Source organism: Phacochoerus africanus, chromosome 7, assembly GCF_016906955.1.
Source record: "Phacochoerus africanus isolate WHEZ1 chromosome 7, ROS_Pafr_v1, whole genome shotgun sequence".
Classification (NCBI taxonomy): Eukaryota; Metazoa; Chordata; class Mammalia; order Artiodactyla; family Suidae; genus Phacochoerus; species Phacochoerus africanus.
The window spans coordinates 42,220,079-42,243,705 of NC_062550.1; the positions used below are offsets into that span (position 1 = coordinate 42,220,079).

At 35.3% G+C, this 23,627-nt stretch overlaps 1 pseudogene; it reads right to left on the reverse strand.

The window, feature by feature from the left end:
* Positions 1 to 10,004: 10,004 nt before the first annotated feature.
* Positions 10,005 to 10,996, reverse strand: LOC125130398 (cyclin-G2-like; annotated as a pseudogene).
* Between the last annotated feature and the right edge of the window lie 12,631 nt (positions 10,997 to 23,627).

A 23,627-nucleotide genomic window follows, 5' to 3' on the forward strand; every position in this document is an offset into this window, starting at 1 on the left:
AAACACATTTATCTCCTGTTCTACAATCACTATAAAATAACCCATAACAAAGAGTAATAAAAAGTGAACACAAAAATTATAAATAAGTTAGTTGACTTAAAATAACAGAGTTGATTTATATCAGAGCTGATTCTTTGAGGCAATACAGTAAAATAAGAAATGTAATGATAAATTTAATCAAAAAAGAAAAGCAAGCATAAATAAAATAGGCAGTTCACTGAAATTATAAATTATAAAAAATACACTGTAAACATTTTCATCTAATAAATAAATATTTTAAAGATTTTCTTTTAATTATTAAATGTTTCTGAGGAAGAATCAGAAAATTTGAAAATACAAATAACTAAGTATGATGATGAAAAACTGAAAAAACCCAGAGTGGAGAATAAAAATAAACTATAAAATATTACTGAAGACTTAAAAGAGATGGAAAAGGGAGAGATGTATCATAAGCAGTAGAGGAACAAATAAATAAATCTGTGTTAAAATATTATCTCCACCAATGACCAAAGAAATTAACCAAAATCTAAAGTCATTAAAAGAATATATTGACTGCTATGAAAAATACAGCTGTAACTTTTTAAATTAATGAAGGAAGACATAAGTAATGGAAGTTAAACTATATTACAAAGAGAATCCATAAACAGATCTATGTATATATTTTAGTTTCATTATTGGTGAAATCAGCATTTCAAGTAAAATTGAAAATGTGGACTGATTACTAGTATTTGAACAATTGGGTTCACATATTGGAGAAAATAGAGTATGTATGCCTATGTAAATTCCAGGTTAAATAACATGACAAAAGTTGTAGAAGAAAATGCAATATGGTAGGGATATTTTCTAAATAAAACACAAATGCCAAAGGAAAAGACTGAAAAAAAAACAAAACTAAGGTTTTGTTTCATACAAAGTAAAGCCTCCCCTAAACAAAATAAATCGTAAAATTAAAATTTCAGCAAAGTTCTGAGGAAAAATTTTACACTTTATGTTGCTGACAAAGAATTACTATTTGGAATATACACGGATACACAGAGACACAGAGTTCCTAAAGTCAATCTTAAAAAAAAAAAATTAAAATAATGGGCAGGATATAGGCAGACAAGTCATAAAAGATAGTTACAAACATCTGCATAAAATATGTGCAAGATGTTCAACCTGACTAGTTATGAGAAAAATGCAAATTAAAAGAATTGTTTTTCATAAGTTTGACAAGAATTACAGTGATAATATTAAGCCTTGGCAAGTGTACAAGAAATAGTACTTTTGTACACTTTTACTGGTAGTATAAATTGAAGAAACCATTCTGGAAAACAAGTTGACAGTCTATCAAAATAAAATTGTACATTTCTATTGACTCAGCAGTTCAACTTCTAAGAAACAATTCAAGAGAAAGATTCACAAATTAGCATCAAAATGTACATAGTTGAATTATTTGTTTGTTGTGGTAATGAAAATTGGAAACCTAAATGTCCATCAATAAATTATTTTTAATGATATTGTTATGTATTACATGGTTTTTTTAATGAATAATATAGACTTTTTTATACTTGTACAAACCCTTATCCTAACTCTATAAAAATGACATTACAGGATGCAAAAACTAAAGGTCAAAGTATCAACTTCCACTGATAGAAATCCCAGAAAGAGAAAGATAAATAAGAAGTGGAAGAAGAAAATTTTATGTATAAATTTTATGTATAAATTATGTATTTATACATAATAGCCATGAAATTTTCTTAACTAAAGATAATGCCATCAGTTGAGAAGCATCATAGAGTTAAGAACAGACCGAAAATGTAAATATATATGTATATATATAAACATATATTTATAAACAGTACAGAAATATTTTAAAACATTGAACAGATGGAGTTCTCATTGTGGCTCAGTGGGTTAAGAACCTGACTTGTATCCTTGAGGATGTGGGTTCTATCCCTGGCTTTGCTTGTTGGGTTAAGGATCCAATGTTGACACAGGCTAGCGGCTGGGTTGAAGATGCGACTCAGATCTGGCATAGGCTTGTAGCTGCAGCTCTGATTTGATTCCTAGCTTTGGAACTTCCATATTCCACAGATGCAGCCCTAAAAAGCAAAACAACAACAACAAAAACTTTAAACAGAGAAATCCTCAACATTTCTAGAATGAAATGGTAATGTTAAATTTGAATCATTTGACCTGAGGTTTCCAAACAGCAACATTAGATGTAAAAAGATAAAAGACAGAAGTAGTACATAGAGGATAAATTATGGATTATTTTGTGAATCATGTTGAAATTCACGTCACAGAAATAAGCCATGGATTGAAGACATATTGTAAAAAGAATAACAGGATTAGTGGAAAGTGTGCTCTAACATCTTTTATTTCTCTATGAAGAATGATTTTTAAAGAAGCCTAAAAGATATTAATAATGTAAGAGAAAAACCATGTATAATATCATATCAAAAGTAAAGATTTCCTCAAACGAGGGCCTCTCAGATGAAGTTAGCATAAAGAAGGTATTTGCAATACCATATGGTATCACTTATAACTGGAATCTAATATCCAGCACAAATGAACATCTCCTCAGAAAAGAAAATCATGGACTTGGAGAAAAGACTTGTGGGTGCCTGATGGGAGCGGGAGGGATTGGGAGGGATCAGAAGCTTGGGCTTATCAGGCACAACTTAGAATAGATTTACAAGGAGATCCTGCTGAATAGCATTGAGAACTTTGTCTAGATACTCATGTTGCAACAGAACAAAGGGTGGGGAAAAAAATGTAATTATAAGGTATACATGTAAGGATAACTTGATCCCCTTGCTGTACAGTGGGAAAATACAATAAAAAAAAGAAGGTATTTGCAACATCCAAAATTATCAAAAGGATTAAGATCTAGACTATCAAGGAAGTCTTATAAATTATCGAGGAATAAGGAAACCAGTAATAACCTATAATGGAAAATAATATGAAAACTATATATTTTTATGTCTAAGTGAATCACTTTGCTATACATCTGAAACAAACATAATATTGTAAATCAATTATACTTCAATTTTTTTAAAAAATGACTGAAAAAAGAAATGAAACCACAAAGAATTGAGAGAAAGGATATGAATAGGCAATTTATACACACAACCACCATTAAATACGTAAAAAGAAAAACAACTTCAGCAGTAATCACAGAAGTGCAAGTAAAAGTAAAAATGATATACACTGAATATTCATTATATTTGCAAAAATTCAAATATTATTATTGTTGCAGATGCATGGAAGCAAGAATTCTGATGCCCTATTTTTGAATGTGATCAGTGGCATTCATTTTTGAAATAAAATGTATCGGTTACCTAAATAAGGGTACGTACATATCTTAGAATCAAAAGTCAGTTCTAGAGAAACTCTTGCTCAGGGACACAAATAGGCATGACTAAAACTGGTCACTGAATAATATTAATTATTAGTAAAACATTGGAAGCATTCTAGATATCGGGCAATAGAAGACTAGATAATCTAAGTGGGTACTAGAAAAGGACAATATATTTTTTGATACAGTTCTCTATGGGTTGAAAGAAAAAAGTAAGAAACATAGTGCAACAAATGTTATATATGAATCTGATACTTATGTGAGACAGGTAATCCATACATACATTTATATGTGCATTCTATGAAGCCATATTACATCTTTACCTTGACACATAATACAGAAATTTATGGAAGGTATGAATTGGCAGAACATAAATTAAGCATAAAAAGAAGGGAAGCATAACGGAATGGGATCATGCTGGGAGATTAAGGGTATAAAAATACAAAATAAAAATTTATTATATATTGACTGGTAATGTAGTAAGGAATCTAGCTCAATTTAGTTGGACATTCTTGAAGTCTGCTTCAAACTGTAACATTCCATATGGGCAAGACCAGAATGAAATGAGTACTCACATTCTTTATTAGATGATACTTTTCAGGACATAAACTTCAGTCTGTGTTTTTGGAATCTATAATAAACTAGTCAGTTTCAAAGCCTATGATACTGCATACAAGCAGTTTCACCACTCTTGACTAGAAAGGCCCCTTTTAACCACCTCGGTCTCAGATGTTTACCAAACTCCAGTTACATACCACAAACTCTATTAAAACTTATCGCTGTCCTTTATTGATTCTCCTTCCACTTCTCCGATTGTTCTATATTTCATTTTTCACAATTTTAATCTACATCTAAATCTGAAAATCTCTGAAAGGCATTTTTTTTTTTTTTTGCCTAAACCACTCTATAGAGTTAGTCCTCTATTCTCATAGCTTCTCTATATTTTCATTTCCAAATCCAAATCTGTTTTTTTCATCTGGATATTTATGCTTTAATAGCATTCTCATACCTCAACATAAATCAGTTGAATCTCATTGTCTTCTATCCTAAAACATCTCCCATTGCCAACTATGTTTGGCTTTTCTGGATGCATTGTGATCCCAATTGACCACTAAATTTTAAAAAAAGAAGAAAAAGAAGATTCACGTATTTGTTTTGCTCTTCTCTTTCTCTGATGAATCACATCAACTCCCATAAAATTCACATCGGAATTAACTTCCTATTGCTATTGTAACCAATTATTATGAGTTTAGTGGCTTAAAATAGCTTCAATTTATTAGTATACAGTTTTGGAGGACAGAAGTCTGAAATGGGCTAAAGTCAAGGTGTCGTCAGTGGCACTGCCTTCCTTACTGAGGCTTCTAAGGAAGAATTCAGGGGTTTTTTGCCTTTTCCTTCTTCTAAAGTTTGCTCACATTCCTTGGCTTATACCCCCTTTCCATCTCCAAAGCCTGCAATGACTAGCTGAATCCTTTTTTTTTATGCTTTCATTTCTCTGGTTCTCTTTTTTCTATCTCCTTCTCCCTTGATGACCCTTGTGATTATGCTGAGCCCACCTAGATAAGACAGAATTTCCTGCATTAGCTGATTAACAATCTTTATTAAACCTCAACTTTAATTTCCCCATCACTGTGTCACAAACACAGGTTATGGGGATTAGGACTTGGACATCTTCGTGGAGCCATTATTCCACCTATCACATTATCTAATCCCAGTCAGTTCAAAGATCACCTCCTCCTGGAGGAGTTCCCATCATGGCGCAGTGGAAACGAATCTAACTAGGAAGCATGAGGTTGTGGGTTGGATCCCTGGCCTCGCTCAGTGGGTTAAGGATCCAACGTTGCCGAGAGCTGTGGTGTAGGTTGCAGATGCGGCTCAGATCCCTCATTGCTGTGGCTCTGGCATAGGCTGGTGGCTACAGCTCTGATTAGACTCCTAGCCTGGGAACCTCCATATGCCACGGGTGTGGCCCTCAAAAGACAAAAAGATAAATAAATAAATAAATAAATAAATAAATAAATAAATAAATAAAAGAAGGATCACCTCCTCCCTCCTTTTTTTTTATTAATTTTTCCCCTTATTTCATACTTTAGGACCAATCCCCTGCAAATTCCTTTTTTTCCAAGCATTCTAGAAGCCCCACTTTGCATGTACTTAAACCAAGTCATGTTTTAACATGCCACCTGTACCATGACCCCTCTTTTCTTCCTTCACCTTTTTCATTAAATACAAGCATGTCTCCTAGCTAGCAACGTAGCCTGGTGGATCGCTGTTCCCAGCCTCACCCATCATTTCTGTAAGCAGGGGCACTCAAATCCCAGGAGCATCAAATCTTTGAACTGAGGGAAAGGCTTCTTCCTACTTTTTGTGTTATGTTCTAATAACAGATAACACAGCAGAATATTCCCATCTTACAGCCTTTAAAATACAAAAACAAAAGCAAAAACACAGAGTTGTAACTTTAAAATATAGATCCATAGAGGAGACAAATCTAACTGGCAAAAATATGTACTCAGCCTCACTATTTCCCAAGGATGACAAATGCCTGGTTTGGGTTTTAATACCTACGGATTGTGTCATTGACTCCCTCTTCTCTTGGGTTGAGGTTTCACCCAAGAAGCCTCCTCAGGCTGGATAGACACTGGAAGACATAATCACCATCACATAGACAAGATCTATCAGAATCCAATGGTGGAAACAGCTAGGTTTAAATGCGGAAAGCTGAAACCACAGCCTCTCACAATTATCCCTTCTTTACTTTCCCATAATCACAAAACTTGCCCTGCAAGGGAGGGTCACTTAATATTTAGGTAATTTCAATTACCGCCACCATCACACTATTGTCCAAATAATCCTTCAATCCAACAGGACTTCATTGATAAAGATTCTGTTGTTTAGCACTGGGAACTATGTCTAGTCACTTGATAATATGAGAAAAAAGAATGTATACATGTATGTGTAACTGGGTCACCATGCTGTACAGTAGGAAAAAAAAGGAAAAAAATGTATTGGGGAAATAACAATTGATTACAATTAAGACTACTTGATAAGAAATAAATAAACAAATAAAAAACAAAACAAAACAGAAGATTCCTAAATTGGCACTACTTTCCTATTTGAGAATGTATCATTTTTTTCTGTGACTGTTAAGATGAAAATCCAAACAATGATATTCTATCATTCAAATATTTTCCTAATATTTATAATATGTCTTCCATTGTTTTGTTTTTAGCTACTACCTTTCTTCACCCTAGTCCTTATGTCACACATTTTCAAGTTTTCTAAGTCACATTATCTTTAAGTGTCCACCACAAATCCCTACTTCCCCTCAAAACAGTTGTGAAATTTTCTAGGACAATTTTAAGTCTTTTTAAAAATTCAGTAAATCAGTTGATGCTTAAATGATTGAATAATTTTGGATTTTGTTTAAGAGATGTCAGCTGAAGCTTTATTGTACCTAGGTGAGAGCAATATCTCTTAAAAATAAAATTAAAAAAAAATGTGTCCTAGGGTTAGCATTACTTTGTTATTACCTGCTCAGGTTAGCAAACCACTGATAACGGCTCCAGGTATTTCTCTGTCCTTTCTTGCTACATTTAAACTCAGTAATTCCAGATTAAGTCTCATCCTGGTATCCTCAAAAACAGAAATTGGCAATTTTTTTTTTTTATTTCCTGCCTGTACCCAGTACCTATAGCAAGTCTCTTTTCCTGAAGCCACTGCCTGCCTTTTTAGAAAAATTCTCTATAGCAATTGCTTTAAACTCCCCAGATTTTTCACCTGGCTTGCCTTCAGTCCTTCTGGAAATGACTGTAGCTCTTTCAGGTTAGATCAAATATATACTTCTTTAAAGTCCAGAATTTCTTGTAAAAAAAAAGTTTATTTTATTTCATCATTTCTAGCCATATGATTATTAATAAATCATGAAATTTGTTTATGTGAAGATAGTGTGATCACTTTCACTGACGGGAAAATAAGGACTATAATTCAATATCCAATAACATTTGAGGAAAGAAGTATTTCTTCACAAAGCTTTCTAGTTGAAAAATGCTTCATAATTTCAAAATAACAGAATCTTTTTGGCAACAGAGGAAAAGAGCTTCAAGGGTTATGTCTTTACTCTGATACATGTTTAGAGATCTCTCATGAGGAACAAATAACCCCTATGGAGGAAAAAATACCAGTGCTGCTGTAATTGTTGATAAAACCAAATAGTTCCAAAAAGAACCAGGATTAAGACACTGTAAGCAGGGAGTTCTCGTTGTGGCTCAACAGGTTACAAACCCAACTAATATCCATGAGGATGAGGTTCCATCCCTGGCCTCACTCAGTGGATTAAGGCCCCATGTTGCCATGAGCTGTGGTAGCAGACGCTGCTGGGATCTGGCATTGCTGTGGCTGTGGTGTAGGCTGGCAGCTCCTGGTCAGATTCGACTCCTAGCCTGAGAACTTCTATGTGCCTCAAGTTTGGCCCTAAAAGCAAAAAAAAAAAAAAAAAAAGGTATATTTGCTGAGAAACTTGTTCAGCAGTTTGCCTGTATTTACTGTCCTAAAGAGGTTGAAGAGGCAAGCATTATGGAAATCACATTGTTTAAAAAGTAAAATTGTGTTTGGGGGGTCTTTTCTGGTTATCTCTGACCTGACAGAAGAGTTAAAGTAAATCATCTTGTCACTATTTCAATTAATTATAAGATACATAGTTATGATGAAGAGACCTAAACTAATGACTCATCATTGCTTCAAACACCATGAAAAAGCCCTGAATTATCAGCACTCTTAAAACTGGCTGAAATCTACTCACATATAGTCCTTACGATGTTCCTAAGATAAGCAGAATACAGTACTTCTCGCACAAAAATGACTTGTGCAAAAGTTAGAATGGAAAATATCTGAGTTCTCGTCGTGGCGCAGCAGAAACGAATCTGACTAGGAACTGAAAAATTGCGATATCCCACACTTTCTCCTCTTTTCTTCTCCTGGGCACCTCTACTGTTTTCAGATTTCTCTTCCTGACCTTTCTCTCTATTGAATAACCCAGCCCCCACTTTATCCATTGCTGTGCAAGACTCCTTTCTATGGATAATGAACTGCCCTGTGTCCTTTTCTTTCAAGACTCCTTCCCCTCCCCTTACTTACTAGATAATTTTTAAGTTTTTCCTCACAGATGACAGGGCAAAGAGAGCCTTGGAAAGGAAAGAGAAGACTAGCCCAAAGCAGCCTTCCATAAGTGTAAATTTTCTTTGACATTTGCTGTTTTATCATTAATATGTACATAAATTTAGAATCCTATTTCAAAATGTGTCTGAGTTTATATTAAACTGAGATGTATAAAATTGTTTACCAAGCATGGAAATTGATGCTACAGAAAGAACAGACCTTGGTTAATTATGACTTCTAGTACTCCCATAAGCCTCTCTACTGAAAGCTATTCTTTTCCACAAATCCACAAGAAAGTGTATATATTGATAGTGGAGGTGACATTCCCCTGATGCCTAATTCTTTACTCTTCCATCTGCCTGTGATAGCTTGTCCTAATTTAAGGGTATTTATATTACATCATCCTTGTTAAGCTCATTTCAATGGAGGTAAACTTTCAGACCTGGCTCAAGTCTTTTTCTGCCATAATTCTAGGAGATTTCAGTGCTCGCGTAGACAAAAGCCGACATCCTAATTTCGAATTCTCTAAACCTCTTTCAAATTACCATTTTCTCCTCTGCACTATAGCCCTCCTCCCAAGAATATACTTTTCATAGTTCACTCAGAAACTTCAAAGTTTCATATTCCATACTTTGTAAACAAATTTCTGTTTTTTCACCTCTCTTGTACTATCCTTCCCACCAGATCTGCACACTAATGTTGACAAACCCTCCATCCCTCGATTCCCCGTTTCCTTGGACTTATCAGTTCCATCCTAGGCTACCTTCCTTTTTTTACTGAGCTTGGACCTCAAGGTTGTTCATCTGAAGTTCAACATCATCAGCAACCTGCAAAACCCATATCCTGAAACAGTGACAGTCAACCTTTTTGTTTCCACACTTTGATTTTGCACTACTGTAAATTCATGGTTTTCAGCCTTGGCTAGGACCACATCATCAACCTTAGTACTTTTACTTGTCTTTGATTGGTTCCCTCCACTTTTTCCCTCAAAACCCTTTCAGAACTTTCACCACTCCTCTCAAACCTCATCATCACTCAGACTCTACTCTTATTCTCAACAGATGTCAGTCTCCTACTTTATACTTTATCAAGGAAAAAAGTTTCTCTCTTTATCTCTCTACATCCTTACTCACAAAATCTATTTTCCATATGGAAAAGTAACTAAAAACTATTTTTATTCAAAGAAAAACAAAGTGCCAATATTTAAATTATTTTCATTTGCTTGAGAAGCCATACCCCATTTGGTAGCTTCAGATATGAAAATTGACCAGATCTGATCAGAATAATTGTAGACAACAGGTGTTCCAGTCTTTGTATTCCTGCCTAGATGGGGGCTGGATCAAAAACTACCTATTCCAACAATTACTGCTTATAAACTATATGTACACTTTAAATTCTGACACAGTACAATTAGAACACACAGTGTCACTTTCAAGTTGAAAAAGACAATGCATCTTGGATCACTGAGATGGAGAGGGAGATGCTGAGACTTAATTCTCTAAAACTAATTATCTTCTGAGTCTTCACTTTCACTTTCATCAAGACAGAGATCCTCTGGCTCACACCTCAGGAACACCATAGTTGCTACCTTGGAGGGTCTGGGCTCTGCACCTAGAAACAATCCCAGCCAACTTCTTGCAGTATTCAAGAGAAAATATTCAGCTAGTAATTTAGAAAATACTTACCTCCAGTAAAAGAACTCAGTATCATTAATTTTTGAATGCTTTATAACAAGGAGGAGAATTTGTGATAATTTAATGAACTACTTTTCTACTTAGAGATTGAGAAGGTACAAAGCTAATACAGATGGCTTTGCTTTTGAAAAGACTAGTAGAAAATTGCAAGCTTTCAGCTAAGCTTCCAGTTTATCAAGACAATATTTCTTTCCTTTCTGAAATATGAAGTATAATAGTCTTATGTAAGCAAAAAAAAGTTTAATACAGCAGTATGTTCTGTTTCATAGCTCTGAATTTTTTCCACAATTATTTTCTCCCTTCATTTTCTGTCAGATGCAGTGCGTTTACATTGACTAGTCCAAATTATTTCATGAGTAAATGAAACGTTGCATTCTTTTTCAACTATTACGGCAGCCAGCAAAAACAACAGACTCCAGTGCAAGGCAGATTTTAGGTCTCACCTTCATAAAAGCCAAGGATCTGTCCAAAATATTAACAACCGGGATAAAAGTTTATGTGCAAGTTTAAAAATAAAAAAAAAAAGTTGGTTAAATCCTTTAAATCTTGACATGTCTCTGTCTTCAATGCATAATGGCTGCACTGGTTGGAACTGCTGTTCTTATTCCAGGTAGAGTTTCAACAGCTCAGAGCACTGGACTGCCAAGACCTATGGCCCCAGATCCTTCGCTAGGTGGGAAATGCAGCATCTGGCCAGAGAAGGCTGAGAACAGAGGAAGCCAATGGACTCTTTCCTTGGTCAGGGACCCACCCGCTCAACAGTGCCCACAACAAGCCTCCAGGCCTCCACTGCCTCTGCCATCTCCTCCTCAGTCTGTTAACCCAGCTTCAGGCCACTGTCCCGGCCCACCCTTCTACTGGTAGCACCTCCTTCTGAAAACTCTGACCTCCCAGCTGCTCTGGGGCGATGCCATGACATTAGCAGAAGCTGAAGCAAACCTGTTCCTATTCATCATCTCTTCAAGTTCTAAAATTACAAATTGTTCTTTGATTTTTCTTTTTTCAAAAAATCCTATTTTTGTTTCATAAGCAGATTATTTTTTCTTATACCTTCTGTTTTTAGAAGGAGAGCTGATGGACAAGGATGGTTAATCTATCAAATTTATGGTATTTCTAAATTAATTTTAGTTAAATATTGGTATTTCTAAAACATCAGACAACATTATAGGCATACATATATATATGGTCTGGGGGGGCCATATATCATTTTTGCATCAGGATATCTTTTTTGGCCTCACTTTCAAAATATGATCAGAATTTGAACTCCCTAGCAGCTATCATCCTAATTCAGTGACATCATTTTAGTCCAGGACACTACCATCTGTCATATGGATTGAAACAATGTAGCAAATGAGAAAAGCCAATCTGGATTTAAATGCCTGAAATCTGCCCAATAACTGACTTTAGCTGCACCCCTATGCTTGTTAACATTCGTAGGAGAAGTCCTATCTAATGCTTGTACCAGCCATTGAGTAAATACCTAGCAGTCATTATAAGGAATAGGCATTCAGTTTCCCCCCAGATCTAAATCTGACCCAACATTCTTTTGCCACCTTAATATGTGCCCACCAGCCCCTTAATGCCTTTCCATGGCTTCCTTCTGTAGAAAGGTATAGACCACTGATAACCAGGTACTCTATGGCAAGAAAAAGGGGGTGTGGACTAGAAAATAGGAAACCCTCTTAGATAGAAGAGAGTATCTTTAATACATGAACCTCTACTGACAGGAATGATCTTGGTGGATGTTTCATAGTTTTGTCAAAATAAGTGCAGTAAACCTTGAGTTTATCAGCCTCCTCTTCCTTCCTTATTGTGTTGGTACCGTTCCTATTTTCACTCTCAGCAAACCCATAAGGAAACCTGTGAACCACATGGTCCTGACAGTGGGGAGCTGATCCAATTCTAAGATTAGGAACTTATCCTTCAACAGTCAACCGTAAGCACCTTTAATGTCACTGATAGAATGGGTCTTTGGAGTATATGAAATACAACTTTCAAGACTCCCACAGTAACCTGGGGAGGCTTCATGGTGAGCTTTATTTGGATTGTCATTGGACCTAACTGAAAATGCATGCCCCCATATCCACCTCAATTTTTCTAACCATGGGAGAGGACTGCCAACAATTAGGTTATGCCCATTCTCAACCATTTGCACTCTTTCCCCAAAGAATCTTGAAGTTCCTCATGTGAACCCTTAACCCCATCTTACCCCAAGCTACCTACTACTCCATTAGTACCTCTAGTTTTTAATCTCCTTCCCTTTTCTCTTCTTATTATTCTTAAGTAGTACTCTTGCTTTAGTCTCATAAATGCTTTTTGCCTTAAGCTCTGTTTTGTCTGATATTAGTTTGGCTAGATCAACTTTCAGTTATTTTTTGAATGATATATCATCTATCTTTTAGCTATCTATTTCCTCATCCATTTCTGTGTGGTTTTATTTTAGGTGGTTTTATTTTTATTGAATTTGGGTGCTAAAATTTTTATTCTTTCTATTTAATATGATAAAATGTGTCTGGTAAAATTAACCCAATTTTATTTATTATGATTACTAATATATTAGGATTTTATTACAATCCTATTTTGTCATTTCTGTTTATCCAAAGTTTTTCTTCAATTCATTCACTACTTATTTTCCATTTGATAGTTTTATTTTTCCTTTTTTTCTCTGATGATCTTAAAGCTGGAGATTGCATTTTTATTCTTTTATGATGACTTCTGCTAAAATTTTGACAGGTATAGGAAACTATGAGTTTTAGCAAAATTTAACAGTACCCCCAACCAATCACATCACCTTTCACAATCTATACAACAATAAATTTTTAGTTTTAACTTTATTCTTAATTTTAAATCCACACACAAAATAACTTTTTATTGTCAGTAAATTTCATTTAATATTTTGTCATTTGCTTGCATTTGGAACAGAAGATATGAACTCTCTTGAGTGGAAGCCTTTTATATATGAACATGTGTAAGTCTCTCCCCACTGTTCTGGAGGGGTACCAGTGCTGTTAACAGATTTTCAAAGGGGAGTATTATCAGAAGATTAAGAACCACTCACCTCCAGCATAAAATCCAAGTCCATTTTTATAGCATACAAGGTTCTCCAGGACCTGCCCTTACCAGTCCCCTCTAGGCTTCTGCCACTCCTTGTTGGACTAGTCAAATTCTAGCAAAACTGAACTTCACAGGAGCACAAACATACACACAATCATGTGCATGCACACACACACACGCACATACACACAGTGCACATACTATGCCGGTCCTCATATCTGTGCATTTGCTCACACTGGCCCTGTCCAGAATGACTTTCCCCTCTACACTTCCCCCATCTCCATCCCTGGAATTCACTAAATCCTCCTTGCCCTTTAAAAAGCATCTCTAACTTCAGTTCCTATAAGCATTTTTCTCGGATTAGCCACCACCATCACATTGCTGGGCCTGCCATAGTTCCTTATATTTTACTATGCTCTGACTTGTATTTATAGACTATACCTGTTGCCCACATAAGACGAACAGTCACATAACTGTAGTAACTGTGGTTTGTGTTTGTAGACTCTCAGTACCTGGCACAGTGCCTGACATATAGTATGTACTGAATATATATTTGGAGGAAATAACAAAAGAGAAGAACCATGCTCTTACTTAAGGGTAAAAAGCAATTAAGCTAAATACTTTCAATTAAGATTAGGGTTTATCTATAGCTTCAGAATTAGCCAAACATAAGAAACACCAGTGAGACTCTTAATGAAGAAACTAGAACTCAATGATTTCATTGGAAAATAATACTTTAATTAGAAAATAATCCATTTATTGTAAAAAGTAAATGTGTACATACATACACACAAACACATATTTTTGTTCCATTTTTCTAAAAAATAACTTCTTCTTTCTGAGTTCTGAGGAAAAGCTGGCTTAGGAGATGCAATTGATAGATCCTAACCTGGGGAAGGGACAGGGGAGCTTGCAGGGTAATGGAGGAAAAATGGGAAATACTAATCTGACTCCACTGAGAAAGAAAGAACTTCAATCCAGGAAAAGAATATAATGACCTATCAACATGCCATTTATAAAACAGAAGATAGTCATGAAAAATATGGAGAACAGCTAACATTTTATATAAGAAATACAGATATGGATATTAAATTTGAATAATAGAGCAAAATTGGTCATCAACATTATAATATAAACACTCTGAAATTTAAAATAACAGAGGTGAGAAATAGAAAAAATTAGAAAATATGTCTGGTATTAAATGAACAAGCTAAAATCAATACTGGACTATGTCCTAATAAAAGCCTTAAATTTCAAGGAAGAAAAAAGAATTCTCCAAACCTCAAAAGCAGAAGGAAAGTGAATAGATTGCTACCAGAAAACCAGGCTTAAGAGTGCTTCAGACCACCAGATATAGCAGATTGACATCTCCAAAAGTCTGAAAGAGAAAGCAGGTGATCTAAGACTATACTCTCAAATTGTCCCTACTGCATGGTGGCTACAGGAGCCATGTGAAAACAAGTCAGTTTCCAACATCTTTTCCACTCATATATTTTTCTTCAGAAAACAGTAGAGTATGATACTTAGAACATCAATAACTAAAAGATTACAGGAAAACTCAAAATAACATCTTTGGATGTCTCAAAAACTACTCACTTTAGTATATCACAAATAACAAAGAGGAAAGGATAAAAAATAATCATTTAAAAGGGTAAAAAAACAAATATTCAGAAGGGGAAGTTGGTATGCAATTTAAATAACTTCAATAATTTTTGGAGCAAAGTCAACTTTAAAAAACATCAGTTACAGGAGTTCCCGTCCTGGCTCAGCAGTGACGAATCTGACTAGTATCCATGAGGATGAGGATTCAATCCCTGGCCTCACTCAGTGGGTTAAGGATCCAGCATTGCCATGAGCTGTGGTGTAAGTTCCAGACGTGGCTCAGATCCCATGTTGCTGTGGCTTATGGTGTAGACTGGCAGCTGCAGCTCTGATTTGACACCTAGCCTGGGAACCTCCATATGCTGTAGGTGCAGCCCCCCCGCACCCTGAAAATCAATCAATCAATCAATAAATGTTAATTCTTCATATAGAAATCATAAAGAATATGGAAGGATAGACAATATTTTAAAAAACATAAAATATATGATATTTTAAAATATTGGGAATGTTCAGGCAGATACAATTTACGAATGTAAGTGGACAATTTATTTTGTAATTATGTGCCAGATACAAAGTGAAGAACTGCACTAGACAATGAGAATATAGTGATGAACATTTGAAAATGACAGCTGTCCTCTCAAGGAAGATAATAATTGATTTAGACAAATACTAGTGGCAAAGTGATACAAAGGATAAAGAGAATGCTATGAAGGGTATAAAAAGGAGCACTAATATTTCTGGCATTACCAAGGGGGAGGGGGAGGGAGTAGGTTGGATTGGGAGTTTGGGGTTAATAGATGCAAACTATTGCCTTTGGAATGGATTATCAATGAGATCCTGCTGTGCAGCACTGGAAACTATGTCTAGTAACTTATGATGGAGCATGATAATGTGAGAAAATAGAATGTGTACAGGTATGTGTAACTGGATCACTGTGCTGTACAGTAGAAAAAAATTGTATTGAGGGAATAACAATTAAAAAATAATATTTCTGGCATTACAGATGAAACCTGAAATTGGGTTTTAAATTTTTCGTAAGAAATCCCAGAAATAGAGCAGTTACCATCTGAATGATACTGAAACATACAAGAAAAACGTAAATAGGAAATGCATCAAATTCTTACTCTCCCTCTGCCTTTCAGCCTTCATTGCCTTAAGGAGCTCCATTTAAACTTGCTTACATATCATCCTGTCTCTTCCCCCACTTTCATGACACATGCATAGACCTGAACACACGTGCACACACGGACACATACACTCATTCACCTAGAATATTATTTCATCTAGAGTGTATCTGCCTATGCTGTCAATCACTTGTCACACTTATAATCACTGACTTCTGGATCAGCAGTCTCCAGGACCCAAAGCCCTTCTTGAGGACAGAAAGTATCCTTGATTCTACTTTTTACCAGAAGAAAACTCTTCTCTCAGTAGAAACTTTTTCTATCCAGGTGGGCCTATATCCATTATAATCTATTTAAATTCCCTCCAACTCACACACACACCACTCAAGACAGGTGAAATTCAAATTCTGAGTTGAGTTCTTGGCATTTCTGCTTCAGACCTTGGGATAATAAAAACAAAACTTACTTGTCTTCTTGGAATAGGACTGGAGAGATCTTTTTTATTCTTTTCTATATCTCATAGGAATAAAAACAAAACATAAATTATCACTCTGCACATTATCTTGCCATATTTATTTGACTCATTAATGAAACTGTTAGAGGAAATAATTTTTTTCAGTGAGAAAATTATACTTAATCTAACACCATTATAAATAAATGCCCTAATTGCCAGAACTAATATAATATAAAGAGCAACTGCTACAGTACTAAAATATATGTTCTGCAAGGTTTTGATTTTACGTTATGATTCAATTTAGTTTGTTTTTAATAAAGTATGACTTTTTTGATTCTGTGCCACACATTCCATCAGATCACTTTCTACCATACAACTGAGATCATATAGACTTATTGTGCCTTTTTTCTTTTAATGTCTTGAAAGAATTTTAAAAACTATGTGCCATGTTAATTAAATCCCGAATATTTGACAAAATGTTTTTAATATCCTTGCTTTATCAAAATCTAATTAAGGATGTGTTTAACTTACTAGTTTGTATAAGAAATAATCCCAAAACTTAGCAGGCTAAAGCAGTCATTTTATTTTGCTCATAAAATTATGGATCAATTATACCTCAATAAATCTGAAATTTAAAAAAAAAAAGAATATGAAAAGGTAAGGGTTTTTTGGGTGGTTCTCTTTTGGGGTCTTTCAAGAAAATAGAGTGAGATGTTGGCTGAGGCTGAAATCAACCCAAAATCATTCTCTCACCTGGCAGATAATTGATACTAGTATCAGCTGGGAGTGCAGATCTGACTATTGATCAGAGCGCCTGCTTGTAGTCCCTGCAATTTGTCAGTCTGACATAGTCTGACTTCTTACCTCCATGGCTTCTTACCTTGTAGTGTGAACAAACATGGCAGAAACTATGTGGCTTTTGCTTGCCTAGTCAGAAATAACACAGCATCATTGCAGCCATAATCCATTGTTACAAACAAGTAACAAGATACCCAGAACCAAGCAAAGGGGAAAAGACCAGAGTGCTTGATGTCAAGCCAAATTCATTATGTAAGAAGACTATATGAGATGAGATACTGTTGCAGCCATCTTTGGAAAACAATCTCTTACAGGATTCTAGGCAACTGATTGTCTTAATATACACACTGAAGATATTATAAGGTTGCCTAAAGTGTCTGTAGGTATAAAATTAGTCTTCCATATGTATTATCTTTCAATTAATTTCAATAGCAAATTGTTACTAATCACTAAAGAATTCATAGCTTTAATACAAGATTTTGAATTTCCTTCAGAGTGTCTGATGAAGGAAGAGAATTGACAATAATAAGTTACAGGAGGAAATGGCAACATGCAAATTATTTCTACCCATAATATGTATCTCTTTAAAAGAATAGTGTGTATGATTGCCATTTGGGAATAATCAGGACAAAAACAGGGAAAACTTATGATTACTTTATTTCAAGAAAGAAAACAAAATAAATATGTACTGAGTTACATGTATGCTAGATTGTGCTAAGTACTGTATCTAGATACATATTTATTTTACATCTTTAAGTATATTCATTTCTATATCCATATTCAATCCTCATTTCAACCTTCAGATGAAGTAGAGACTCAGTCTAAGTAGCTTCCCAAAGCCATACAGCTAATTTCTAGCAGAGCTGAAGTTTGAAAGCAGTAGTGACTTCAAAGCTTGTGCTCTTTCCACATCATTTCTATTAAAATATTACTATCAGTACATACTTTTCCTTGATGTAGTGGCCATCTGAATACTTCCCCCAAACTAGTTTTCTTTGACAAACATTCTATAAGTTCTTCAACTACTGGATAATTGTGCAACTTTGATAAGTGACACATAATGATTTTCTTGAATTGTGGTCAGTGGTTTCACATTGGCTTTTTCATCATCTGAGAATCGCAGGAAACTCAGCATACAGTTGCAAAGGTGAAGAATCTTCTCTCTTTTTTTTTCTTTTTTTGGCCATACCCATGGCACGTGGAAGTTCCTGGGCCAGGGATCCAACCCACGCCACAGTTGCAGCAACGCCAGGTCCTTAACCCACTGCTTCACAAGGCAACTTAAGGAATCATTTCATTTATATCTAAACTCATTCAGCCAGGGCTCAAAAATCCCACTGTGACTTGATAAAAAGAATACTCAAAGCACAACAGGGACCTTGATTGTTTTCTCCTTGCATAAAATTTGTCACCAGAGAGGTAGTTTTTTATTCAAATCCTTTCAAATAACTTTCCTTTTCTTGGATAGCCAAAAACTATGCAAATCAGCTTACACAGGTTATTAAATAGAGAAATCTGAAAATGTGTATCCGCTAATACATTTCTAAAATCTCTGTGATCAAATCTCCAAAATCTTTGCTATTTCAGCTTAATAAAATAGAAAAGTATAATTGCCATCTCAATAATACTTTAATAAATTGAAAGTTTTCAGAATGGTGTTATTATTATTCCCCTGGGATGATATAAGCAGCTCTTCCATGCTCTGCTTTGCCTATTTTATGCTTGTATTATAGCAATCTTGAACTAGGCTTTGGAATTGTTAACTCTACTACTTTAGCCATCATGCCATGCCACGTTTAGGTCTGTGATGCCTGCTGTGTCTGACAAGAATTGCAACTGTGACAAATTTAGGAGTAGCTAATTTAGTGGTACACACATAATAGGTTCTTTATGGTGGTTAACTGTGACTTCCCCACCCTCCCTAAAAATCTTTGAGGTAGTGAGAATGAGCTATTCCTCTTAATCTCACTACCCAGTTATAACAAAATTAATTTCAGAGTAAATTCTGCCATGCATAAGGATGTTTATCAAACAAGCACACCCTACCAAGGGGACGCAGAGCTTTTTCTGTAAACTCAGTGAAATCCCAGCAGTTTGTCCTTTAGGGAACTCCAACCAATGCTCACCAGGGGAAGCAGCAGAAACACTCTAGCAGAGGGATCTGGTTACAGTATTCTTACAATTGTCAGCCAGAAGGCTTCTAATCCATAGGTGGAACACAGGACCACCTAAGACTCTAACAAGATGCCATTTTCATGGATAAAGCCCATGATATTTAGGAAGCTAATTATCTAGGCATATGAGATTGACAGAGTGCTAGCTAACTGAAGTGAATATAGTAGCCCCTGAGTAGTGATAAAGTGCAGTCTGTGCAGCATTTATTAGGGAAATTTATTGCCCCTATAATTGAAGTTTGCACTAAATTACACATTCATACTATTTACATAGTCTTTGTTAAAGTGTTTTAATGCAAAAGTGTTCAAATGCAAGAATAACAATTGCTGCTCAGTAAACCACATGTGTATCCTGTCTACAAATTTTGATTTAACACCTACCACAGGTCAAACACTGTGCTAGACACTAGGATCATAGCGTTAAATAAGATATGGTTCTTATCCTCAAGGAGCTTGCAATCTAGTGGGAAAAACTTAAGCAATATAATTGCTATAGTATAAAGTGATAAATGTTGGATTAAGGGCACACCTAGACTACTGATGGGATCCCAAAAAAAGGAAGCTCCATCAGACTCAAGAAATTTGTCTGATTTAGCTTTCTAAAAAAGATGGTTCTTGAGGTGGTATTAGAGCACAAATATGAATTATTTCCAAGTGGAAGAAATAATTTTGGACAAAAGTAGCAGAACAATTCTGAAGGTAGAGAAAGTTGAAACCTCACAATCCATTTCAAAAACTGTAAGTAGTTCAGAAGGGCTGGGGGATCATGGAGAGTGAGCTGATGGAAGGAGATGAACTTACAGAGACCAGATCATTTAGGTTTACATATTAAGGTAAGGAATTTGAACTTTTCTGAAAGATGTGGAATACCATGGAAGGATTTTAATTATGGAAGAAATGTCCATTTTAGAGAGATCATTCCAACAGCAATGTGTAGGAAGGTTTGAAATAGGATTTGGAAAGAGGCAGAGTTGATTAGGGGGTACAGATTCAAAAGAAAGAAACCCAAGGACTCATACTCAAGACTTAGTGGATATACAGAGAGTGAGAAAAAATTAGAATGTCTCTGAGCCTTAGGCAAGTGGATGAATAGTGCTACATAATCGGTGTCAGTGACTGAATGAGCCAAGTAATGATCAAACAAACAGTGGCTCCAATATGGGGCATTTATTCTTTACTATTAGAAGACATCCAATAAATAAGTTGCCCTTAGAAATCTGTATAACCATAAAATAAAAGTGGGAGGATATGATAGTAGCTTCTCTTATCAGTTACTAATGCATCCTGTCAATCCACTGGATTCTTTTTCTCTTCTCTTGGTTGTCTTCTGTTATATAGGCTAGGTTCTTTCTATTTCTTTAAGCATTTTCACTGTAGATGTTTGTTCTTGCTGGTCAACCTAGTAGTGATTAAAATTTATCACAGTGCACATTTTATTTTGCAAGCACTATAAACTATAACCTCACAAATGCATATTAAATAGTCTGCAGTAAACAGAGCTTATTTTACATAATTCTCTCCTGAAGTAACTGACAATTTAGATTGACTGGAAATCCAAGAAATTAATAAACTAAGATGTGGTTTGCGGCTGCATCAAAATTGTGAATTATTCTAAGTGATTCTCCCTGTGCAGAATCACTGGTTTTCATTAAGCACAGGTGTTTCTGTTAGGGTAGCATTGCTTTGTTTCCTCGATCCCTGTCCCTGCACGCAGCAAAGAATTGAAATTGCAAGGGCGTTAAAGGTGTAGATAAGCTCTTTTAGTTGGAACATTAGTTATGTTAATTACAGCTGGGAAGTGTCACAGCTCTGGAGCAGTGCTACAGCTCAGAAGTCACAGCTCAGAGGCGACACCTCAGAAGTTACAGCTCTTGTCCGGGCTTTAAAAGGGCATCATCTGGTCTGCTGGTGCCACAGTGTCAGGGTTGCCTTGGAGACCACAGTTACCCAGAGGGTAGTGTTACAAGCAAGTTTGTTAAAGCGAAAGTACACTCTCAAAAGGAGAGCAGGCCGCCTCCCCCCACCCCAGGTAGGGACTGGTCCCGCTTTACAATCAGGTTTTCCTTATAGCCACCTGCTGCAGACCAGAGTGGGGGCCTGATTTTTCCCTCATCCTGGCCCACTGTGTGTGCATAAGGGCTGAGTGTTGATTGGTCTCTGTATGGGGCACATTTGATCTTCTGATTGGTCTTGGGCAGGATACTTCATTTACATGGGGGATAGACTATAGGCAAGTTTCCCACAGAGTTCCCTGATGTTGGGTCTGCTTGTGTTCTCATTGCCCCTTTAGAGGCAGGGTGAGGAGTGGGCCGCAGACCTTTCCCAGTAGGGGGTGTGAAGGAGCAGGCCTGGTTGCTCAAGGTGGGGAAAGAGGCATTACAGTGAGACCTGTGGGGCAATGATAAACTTTCTGGTAATTTTGTCTTGCCAGAGGCTTTGAGTTTAATCTTCTAGAAGGGGACCTGAAGCATTCCTATACTATAAAATTTAAAACAGGGATGCATATACTTTTATCTATACTACAGCTGCTCCATCATAAAAATGTATATTCTTTCCTAATTAAAATATTGCTAAAATTCCTAAATATCCCTTCCTAATAAAATATAAATTTTCCCTGAAAATTCTTTAAAACTTTACTTCTAAGAATAGAATCAGTAAAATCAATATATAGAATTCAATACAGTATGGTTAACTGGGAAACAATTCTGTATCAAACAGGTAACTACCTTTTAAAGATCCAGAGAACAATGAAATATGCTTAACTATAAATTTCATGTAATGCCATTACAATATATAACAATATTTTAAAGCTTATCAAGAGACCTTTAGAACGTGATGACTATTAAGAGTAGAATTTCAGAAGTCAATTATTATATTGTGGATATTTGAAAATGTAACTTCTATTAAATACTCTTCTATTATATTGAATACTAAATAATAGATTTTACTATAACCAAGTCAAAGAAGAATGCAGTGAGGTGTGCAGTGAGGTGTACCATGAGACAAAAGCAGAATGATTTATTGTGCCACCATTTATAATTTAACAAAATATGTCAAATAACATTGAATATTTTAGCTTCTAGCTTTACATGGAAACAGAGTTGGAGAGAGAGTAAAATAATAAATTAACTACAAAAAAGTTATATTGCCCAAATAGAGAAAATTCCTACAAATAATCACATATAAATATTTATATTGAGAGTGGAGCTTTATTTAAGAATATGCTATCATATTAAAATGTTAAATCCCAGAAGAATCTCCCCCTCTTTTTTCTACAATGTGATAGCCTATACATTTTCTGATTATATTCACAGGAAAATATGTCATAACAGTACTTAGAATAGATTTGTTAAGAACTAAATAAAGGGAGTTCCCATCGTGGCTCAGCTGAAATGAATCCGACTAGTATCCATGAGGATACAGGTTCTATCCCTGGCCTTGCTCAGTGGGTTAAAGATCCAGCATTGCCCTGAGCTGTGGTGTGGGTTGTAGATGTGGTTTAGATCCCACATTGCTGCGGCTGTGGTGTAGGCCGGCAGCTGTAACTATGATTTGACCCCTAGCCTGGGAACTTCCATATGCCATGGGTGTGGCCCTAAAAAGCAGAAAAGAAAAAAGGAAATATAAAATTATCAATGAAAAATATCACATGCATGTTGAACAACCACAGAATTAGTCATTTCAACATAAAAACAATTTCTAGGGTTTAAGATGATTATAGTTGGATAAATTTTTCCAAAAAATTAATGGACTCAGAAATAGTGTTATAAACCTCTTTCTGTCAAAACATCTTCCAGCATATTGTTTTAATTACAATAACCTAATTGAAAAAAATTTTCTAAAGAATTCAGCTAGTGAAAATAGCACTAAACTGTTTGTACATGCTTTGTTTCTGATATTTCAGTAGAAAGTTTTAGTACCTCCTTGAATCTTGAAAAAATACCACTTTGAATTTATGGGGTTCATTCACATCACATTTCTGACAATGTTGCCAAGGGTATGGGTGGATGAAGTTATAAGCCAAACTTCATATTCTACGGAGTACGTATTTTCATTTTTGAACCACTTCTTATTTTGCTTAATACCATTTTTTCTAATTTATGTTATCTTAATATATAAAATTTAAAATTATGAACTTGAAAAGCAATTCTATAAAGTTTCTTTCTTCTCTTTGTTATTTCTAAGGAGAAGTGAGGAATATTGGAAAATTTAGAAAGAATGATTACG